The following is a 10,108-nucleotide window of genomic DNA, read 5'->3' as shown; positions in this document are numbered from 1 at the left end:
CTGAATTACTTAGTTACTGAAGAATACACACCATGTCTGAATTACTTAGTTACTGAAGAATACACACCATGTCTCTGAATTACTTAGTTACTGAAGAATACACACCATGTCTCTGAATTACTTAGTTACTGAAGAATACACACCATGTCTCTGAATTACTTAGTTACTGAAGAATACACACCATGTCTCTGAATTACTTAGTTACTGAAGAATACACACCATGTCTGAATTACTTAGTTACTGAAGAATACACACCATGTCTCTGAATTACTTAGTTACTGAAGAATACACACCATGTCTCTGAATTACTTAGTTACTGAAGAATACACACCATGTCTCTGAATTACTTAGTTACTGAAGAATACACACCATGTCTGAATTACTTAGTTACTGAAGAATACACACCATGTCTCTGAATTACTTAGTTACTGAAGAATACACACCATGTCTCTGAATTACTTAGTTACTGAAGAATACACACCATGTCTCTGAATTACTTAGTTACTGAAGAATACACACCATGTCTGAATTACTTAGTTACTGAAGAATACACACCATGTCTCTGAATTACTTAGTTACTGAAGAATACACACCATGTCTCTGAATTACTTAGTTACTGAAGAATACACACCATGTCTCTGAATTACTTAGTTACTGAAGAATACACACCATGTCTCTGAATTACTTAGTTACTGAAGAATACACACCATGTCTCTGAATTACTTAGTTACTGAAGAATACACACCATGTCTCTGAATTACTTAGTTACTGAAGCATACACACCATGTCTCTGAATTACTTAGTTACTGAAGCATACACACCATGTCTCTGAATTACTTAGTTACTGAAGAATACACACCAGCCTATGTTGTGAAAGTGTGGGACTCGTTCCCTGTCTTGAATTCATGGGTTAATAAAATAACTTACAGTATGTCGACCCCTCTTGGTTTGAAATTAACTTTTGTAATTCTAGAGTCCTTTGGGGGCCTTTATTTTATTTTATTATTATTAATTTTTTTTTAGTAAATTTTGAACCGGTAAAGTGATGTCCAGCAATTTTCGTGAGAGCAAGGGAGTTGTTAAGCGTCGATCTCTTATAATCCTTTAGGTAAACTATTTTTTTTTTCTTTTGCCCGACCCCCGTGGTTTGAAATTAGCCCTGTCTTCGAGGGTCTGCCAGCCAACAGTTTAGTTTTTTCTAAATCACTTCTTTAAGTTTCAAATTCTCTACCTCGTATCCTACAACCACGAGCCATGTTTGCAACCCTAAGCAGATTTTTTGATGTTGAAACATTTTTAAGAACACCGTCTGTCCCCCACTAACTTTTTTCGGACACGAGGTACTTCAATCCCGTAGACTTTATCGACTTTAGCGAAGTCCGGAAATGGGGCTCATAGCTCCGGCATCTATTTTGTACTTTTATATCTGTTTTGAGAGGTTCTCTCTCTCTCTCTCTCTCTCTCTCTCTCTCTCTCTCTCTCTCTCTCTCTCTCTCTCTCTCTCTCTCATACACAAAAAACTCCCTTTCGCGATGTCACTGAGAACGGTAGGGATGAAAGGGATGAGGGAAATTGAAGGTGGAGAGGGATATGAAAATGCAGAGAACGTGAAAAAGTGGAGGGAAAGTAAAAATGTGGAGGGGAAATGAACGATGAGAGGAATATGAGAACGTGGAGGGAAGGTAGGGTACAAAGTGGAAGGGGGGACACGACAAGATGGAGGTACAGCTGGAGGAGACGTTGGACTGTATTTTTGAGGGTTGAAGCACCTCTGCCATACCATTTCATTTGTGTATACGGCATATTAAAGTTCTCAAGTTTGTCATTTATTTTAAGTATGTCGGTATCCAAGACGTAAAAATAACACAGAGGGATATTAAGGTGTACTGTACAAATGAGTCGCTAAGGAAAATGTTTAATGGCGACTGTCGTGCTACGTGTACAAGCAAAGACAAAAGTCTTGTCGTGAAATATTGTGAAAACCTCCGCTGAAGACTACAGTAGTGGTGGGCTGTGCTGTGTGTCATAGGAGGGTTGGCAGCACTGATAAGAATTGCTGTTTGCTCAAGCGACCAGCCTGTGCATGAGAGTAGGCTAGAACTTTGGTGACTAAATGAAATCATAATCTATAGCCTATGTCATGACTTTCTAATTGCTACCTCCATTTAAATACATGAAGAGTTTCACATCTTTTCTCATTTTTATTACCACGTCAGCCACGTTGCAATTCAGTTAGCTTAATAAACGTTTGGAAATCAATTCCCCACCATTATAAATTTAACCTGCAAATTAGCTAATTAAGTTGATAATCATGAGCTGGGATTATCATTATTTGGCAGTGTGGCAAAACAAAACTGACTAAAGTATTCTACATATGAGGACAGAGTTACTGAGCTATAATATTCAATAATTTTTATTTGAGTGGGGAACTGAGTCTCACAGACGAATTCTATTACATAAATCAGACGACCGAAGTCTTCACACAACTGTTCGTGTGCTTCATTCTGGGTGCCGTTCGTCTCTTAAGTCATAAGCACTGCTTGCAGGTGCTACTTCGATCGTTGTGATTATTTTCTGGTTCTGTAGTCGTGTGGTAACACAAGAACGACCTGAACGATGACGGTTCGCCATTATGCCTTTCTCCCGACTAATTCAATTTTCTACGGATCTGCTTACACCAAATGTTTGAGCTGCCATTTTAAGGATTCCCTTCCCATTAATAGAGGGAGATCATGCCTTCTCTCATCTCCCTAATGGTTGGATGCATGTTGCTTGACCTCTCCATACCAAGGTCTAGTACCATAGATCTCTGTTTGACGGTTCCTGGTAAAGTGCAAGATGAAGTGGCCTGGCGATCATTGCCTGACCGTTCGCATTTCGTCTCTCATACGATATTCGGACTCAGCAATTCTCGCGAGTCGTTGTTAAGGCTTCGGAATTTCCTGGGCTCATTTGTACCGTCATTCCATCAGCAGCAGATATGAAGTGTGAGGAAGTCAGGTTGGTTAACCACGAATATGTAACTGAGGTAGAGTCCTCATAATGTTTCACCTGCTAAACTTAGTCTTCGTACAAAACCGGGACACGACTTTTGTTTTTGGTTGTACTGTACATGTTAATTATCAGGGTTCCTCAGTCATACTTATGACCAGAAATAAGAGGAAATTGTTAAAAACACGTGAGGTCTGACAAAAGCGAGTAGTACAGTACATACGTGAAAAGGAAAATGTCAAAGCTCTGTGATTTCCGGCAACAGAGAGATTGAAGTGTACTGTAATCCTGAACGTCGTACCTCGCACGGGAATCAAGGAACTGCATATTAATTTGTAGTCATACTTATTTTCGTACTTATGGAAAAGGGACTGACTTAAGTAGTTTTCCCTCAAACCAGCCTGTTCATGAGGAGGGACACACTGAAACAATCATTACTTCAAATCCAAGAGTATGGCACGAAAAACTTTCTTATATTAAATCAGATTTCATTATGGATCTTTACAATGGAAATGTAGGCTAATAAAGAATTAATGAAAAGAAAACAGCCAGTCGCCTACAATGTTTTGGAAGTGTAGGAGACTGAGAGGCTTAGTTATAGTATTCTAGTTCATTTAAAGGTATATGACCGCCTATCTCCCCTTGGTGATTTTAACAGTACGTGATAGGAAAACCTCCGGTTGCTTTTGGGGACTGAATCCGTGCGTATGGTTGTGAGTTATGCACGAACTGTTAGGCACTAGACCGCCAGGTTGCTATTATAGTTTGGTAAAGGCAGTACCACTAAAGTTATCTTAAATCACTATGACGTAAGAAGGCATTGCATTATTCATGTGCATAATGACACTGGCATATTTATTGGGACCGACTTGATATTTCATTGGACTGGAACATGTATATTTCCATCCCGTATAGAAATGTCACATACCATTATCATCATCATCATCATCATCAGCATTTATCATCATCATCATCTTCAGTCCTCAGCAGCATCAGCAGAGTTGTCGTCATCACTACCTTACGAATATATCCCACCAAAATAATGTGAGGAGGGTGTAATCCAGAAACATGAGCATGAAAGCATAAAAGCAGGAAAACTGTCAAGAGTGCTTAATGAAATGGGCCACGGATCCTTTCACTCGTCATGAAAGCATTCGAAATGCTAGGCTCAGCCTCACAGAGACTATCAACGCAAAGGTGTGCTTTATAACGAATATAGGATAGAGACTATTATCTAACGGCACAATTAAAAAAAAAATTGGTGCAGCCCTTGTCATGTCCATCTCAATATATCAATCTCTACCTACCCAGCGTTCTATTACTTTCTTAACCTTCACTCCCCGCCCTCTCAAACCTTCACTAACTATGTCCAACTATCTTCTTCATGGCTTTTCTCTTCTACATGACAACTTACAATATATATATATATATATATATATATATATATATATATATATATATATATATATATATATATATATATATATATATCCACCCCTTTTCACATCCTTATTTACTCGTATGTCCAATCTCTCCTAGTGATAGTCTGATTCGTTACCCCACACATTTCATGAATCTTTGTTATTTATCACCTCCAGTTACCCTATTTGGTTTGCCATAGCAGTGTGATTTCTACTGCTTCAACTCTTGGTTTTCGACGTTCATGCAGTACCAACGTCTTACACCCATAATAAATCTTCACTCATTCGTTTTGCAACCTTTGTACTCAGATCTCTCTGTTCAGTATCGGAGTCTGTTACTAGCCACTTAGCTAACTTCGCTGAGTCGCTCTTGTCTTCACTTCCTTTCCGCCTATGGAACGAAAATTTTCCCAACATTTTAGATATCCCCTCTCTGCACTGAGTTTTAAATCTCGTTGGTCAGAGAATTCTGATCCAGTCTCCAGTTCACTGTCAGCGAAGCAACAAATCATCATCTGCACATATCAGATTTGAAATATTTTATTCCTCGTTAATCACCTGTTTCACTCTCTCTGTCTTCACAAATCTTGCTTTTTCACAGTTATAATCCCATACATAACAAAATCAAAAGTGGTCAGAGACTACAGCGATGCTGAGCTTGAAGTTGAATTTGACCCGTGGCCTTGACCTTCAATGGATCCACATCACAATCAAATATTTTTTTTTCCAGAACTATTCCCAGTGTATGTGCCGGTTTTGATCCCGATCAGTTCACATATTCATTATCGCATATATTTTGTTGGCATATAGGCATACGAGTACAAATATATAGAAACAGAAAAAGATTCGATCACAATAACTACACCTTTGGCGTTGGTAAATACACAGTAAACAAACATGGGTAAACCACATATCCTTATTTCACTGGAACCTCCATCCGCCCTTACCCGTGCCTCGCTATCAACTAAACCGCCGATCAGAAGTCTGCCTTTCATAAAACGCATACTTATTGTAATGTCTTCCATAATCCTTCCATGTTGACCTTGCTGTAAACATTTTTTTCCAGACCCATAACTACCATAAGTGTGTGGCATCCCTTCTCACATGTTTTTGCTGTCTGCCGTACAGCAAAAATTTGACCCACTCACACCCTCTACCGCTCCGGAAACCATTCTATGCATTACTCACCGGGTCCTGTTACATTTGTCATACTTCCTCTCACGTACAGTAGTTCTTTCACATAATTTACCCCCAGACGCTCAAGACTCAAGCACCGCAAACGTTTCCACTCAGTTCGGTCACCAGTATATTTATGCGAGGTCACAGCCTACTTACACTCCACTGGTGCTATTTCATTCGTGTGTGCTTTCCGACACGTTCCTCATAAGCAGTTTATTGATTCACTGCACTCCACCATTACGTTTAATTATTTATGCCTCAATTGTAACTCATTAACACTTGCTTCTTTCTCTAGTTCTATCCACGAAGGTGAGGGAATGACTTAATTTCATACAAGTGATACGCCGTGGTTCCCTGACGCATAACGCCCTAGTCTTTACCTCAGAATATTGTTTTTCGTGTGCCAGTCATTAGAACCCGTTATTGTTCCCGACCGAGGAATCAACACTATCAGGCTCTTAGGACTCTCTCTCTCAAAAAAAAAAAAAAAAAAAAAAAAAAAAAATCGTCTTGGCTTTAGCTGAAATTGACTACCCGAGTTGTCTTGACCAAGAGAGGGTTAATGGTGACAATACCAACACTCTTAGGCTGCTACGATTATATTTCATCTGAATGAAATCGTCTGGCCTTAGCAGGAATACAGTACAAATGAAGAAGCAATCATGAGTGAGCTAATTTGCTCAACCAGTTCACCAATGGACGATTTTGCAATGGTTTATGTGCTGCGTGGAAACCTTTGGCTGTCACACCTGCACCCTTACCTACTGCATCGATACGCCTACACTGACGCAGGGAAGACGAAGAAGAAGAAGAAGAAGAGAGAGAGAGAGAGAGAGAGAGAGAGAGAGAGAGAGAGAGAGAGAGAGAGAGAGAGGGCATTCGATCACTGGGCATGTAAATGGAGATATAGGAACCAGATGACTAAATAATGTGCTGGGATGTGTTTGCATTGAGGACAGCTGCGTCGCAAGTGTGTGTGTGTGTGTGTGTGTGTGTGTGTGTGTGTGTGTGTGTGTGTGCAGGATGTACATGTGTAAATGTACAGTATGTATGAGTCAATGTGCGGCTGTGCATGTGCGTATGAGTGTGCTTGTACGAACTGAGCACCTGCCTTAATCATTTCCAGGTGTATGTACTGACAGGTGTTGCTCTCAGGTGCGTCATTACTCCGTAAATGAGTATGGCACACACACACACACACACACACACACACACACACACACACACATTAGACTCTCTATCCATCGGTCTATCTATCTGTCTATTTATATCTGTCTGTGTGTCTCTCTCTAATATATATATATATATATATATATATATATATATATATATATATATATATATATATATATATATATATATATATATATATATATATATATATATATAGGTAAGTATGAGGCACTTCAGTCCCGTATTCACCCACATGCATATTATGCATAAGCTACAGTGAAGAGTGTTAACAGGAACCTCACAATAGTGCATTCATCCACAGCATTACAAACAAATATCGGGATGCATTCTTCAACCAGCTATGAATAAAAGTAAGTTGTACTCGTGATGTTATAGAACACTTTATAACACCTCTTGTTTGGCCATTTTATTATTTAATGTTGTTTAATTATTTATTTATTTTTGCGCATAGTACACCTTAATCTTCTCTGCCTTTCCAATATGTACACGGGCTGTATGACTAGCATGCAAGAGGATATTAAGATGTCTCTCTCTCTCTCTCTCTCTCTCTCGCTAGCTAGCTGCCATAATCCCGGAAGGGGTGGCCATTGGTCTTTGAGTTAGTTGTTTTACTGCGAGGTGCACTAACCCTACGCCAACCCACTTGCTGACACGTAGGGAACACGTATAGGTTGGTTATATGGTTACCATCCAGAGTTGTAAATGGTTTCTTGGCTTACAGGAAACCATCAGACTTGTCAGTCAATGCAATGCAACCTGAAAAGGAAAGAAGAGTAATAAAAAATGAGAGGTAAGATAGGAGAAATAGGAAAAGAGGAGGACAAATACAGAAAAAGAATGATACAGTACAGGTGAAAGAAGGAGGCAGCACTACATCAAATGAGTGGATGATGGTCGCCACCACCTACCACCAAATTTAGATGTAATATGCAAAATAAATCGTTAAGGAAGTGTTGAATACCAGCGATAATACGGCTCTGTCGATCGTCTTATTAACCCTTTGGCTGCGGTTAGTGTTTTTTTTTTTCTTTTTTTTAATGGAGGACAGCACCAGAGGATTTCCTTCACCTCAGAGAAACCCAGCAGTCAAAGTCCTCACCCACCATCTCCAGTAAGCCAGTCTGCCCCCGCCACTGTACACCTTGCTATTTATTTAGGCTAATACCAGATGGTTAGGTTCAGTCCATAGAAATCAAAGAGTTAAGCCTTGCATGGCCAGTGAGACGCCAAGCACCTGTCTTCTGAGGGTTATTGCTGCAACGCCTGTGGTTATCTGATGTGACCAACCTGCATCCCACGTGACAAGGTTCAGTCGACAACGATATACGGAGGCCACACACGTCGCCACGTCCTTCAGAATTTATTGTAAAAAATCGACTTCACTCTGATGACGTTCTGTACACTTTATTCTTGTCACCACCAGACGACTTTATATTGTACAGGAGAGACTTTGGCGCTGGGTGGTTAGATATAGCCTTTGTCTGCCCATGCCATACAACACACCTTTCCTAAGTTGAATAAAATCGTCAGGAGGTAGGTAGAATCAACTAAAAATGCTTAATTGTGTAGAAGGGGTTAAGTATATAACTCCCTGGTTTGGTAATATTCTACAGTGGTATACTCCGAGGATTGAGACCACGTATAGTAACTCTTTCAACAGTCACGGCTTTTTTTCCTTTTACCTCCTGCTGCCATCGACCAATTTTGTTCAGCTCAAGGGATTTCTGGGGAATGCATAGATAAATGAAGGCTATAGACTACCTCCAGTTCGAAGTCTCTCCTAAGCTGAATAAAACCATCAGGAGGCAGCGTATTTAAAATGTAAATTAACATAGGTGTAGTGGAGTAAACATATTTGATTTTCTAAACACCATTGCAAATAACAATATGGAACCGACACCGTCGTTAATGAATACCTTAACAGTCATCAATATTATCACCATTACCATATATTTATCTACTTATCATCAGTATCGTTTTCCTAGTCATTATTTTTATCATCATTGTCCTCATTATCATATTTTCATCATCATCATACCTTTTATCATCACTGTCATTAACAATTATCATGATTTTCATCATCATTATCATACCTTTTATCATCACTGTCATTAACAATTATCATGATCATCATTATCATCACCATTAATATAAGCAAAACATGTAGGGATGTCCCCGGTTCCAGTGACGTCACGTACATAAGGCACAGAGGTCCTCGCACAATGATACTATAAAAGCTTTATGCATGTGAACTAAAACACCTTTGCTATTTTCGAGTCAGCGCAGAGCTACTCGCAGTCCCGCTGACCTTTGTATCTGTCTGTCTGTCTGTCTGTTAACAACTTTACCTAAAACTACTGGTGCGATTTTGACTAAAATTACAGGGATGGTGGGCTATGACCTTCTGATCATTTGATTAAATTTTAGGCCAAATTGGGTCAAGGCCCAGGCTGTATGCCCAAAAAATGTAAAAAAAAAAAAAATAGTAAAAAAAAATTTTTTTTTTTTTTTTTCGCCATAATTCCTTTCAAATTCGTCATATCGACATGAAACCAAAACCTAGAGGTGCATCTTTCAAATCTGCATCCTATAACATGCCTCATTACATCAGAAGGGTCAGTGTCAGGTGAGTTGGCCTAAAATTTCAAATGGGCACAAAATCGTCAGTTTCCACCCTATTTGCTCCAAATTTGATATGTGACATCTTTGACTAGATATTCCACCCAAAAAAATCAAAAATAAAATATACGAAAACCAGTAACTCTTAGCAAACAATCCAGTAGTAATTGAAATTAAAACCGTTTGAATTAATAGCACAAGACCTGTTGACAGAGGGTGAATCAAACTCATAAAAATCAAAGAAAACAAAATAATAAAAGGAAGACCATACATTATCACTCCAATCTCTTGGTGTTTCAAGAAAAAAATTTCATTACTGGTTTACAAGACCAGAGTTTTTATTTAAACTATTAAAACTAATGTTAACTTTAAATAACTTGTTCTTATTTATTGCATTCACTATAATTTTCAGGGGACTATGAGCTTTCGCTTCAAACCGAAAACATTTATTAAATACTCTCCTAAGATTAGAATTCATTATACTTGGGATCTTCTTCTTAATATCCAACTGTCTTTCCTCAATCGGAAATGAATTATTTTTTTCTCTTTTTCCTAGTCCTAGCAGCCTGCGAAGGCGCCCTAGGTCTAGCTCTACTAGTTTCCATTGTTCGCTCCCACGGAAACGACTACTTCAGAACCTTTAATAGATTAGAATGCTAAAATACTTATTCATACTCCTTATATTAATAACATTTGTAAAGGAC

The sequence above is a fragment of the Coenobita brevimanus genome, chromosome 23 (genome assembly GCF_032717465.1).
Source record: "Coenobita brevimanus isolate Jiangsu-jjx chromosome 23, ASM3271746v2, whole genome shotgun sequence".
Lineage (NCBI taxonomy): Eukaryota > Metazoa > Arthropoda > Malacostraca > Decapoda > Coenobitidae > Coenobita > Coenobita brevimanus.
This window is presented reverse-complemented; position numbering follows the sequence as displayed.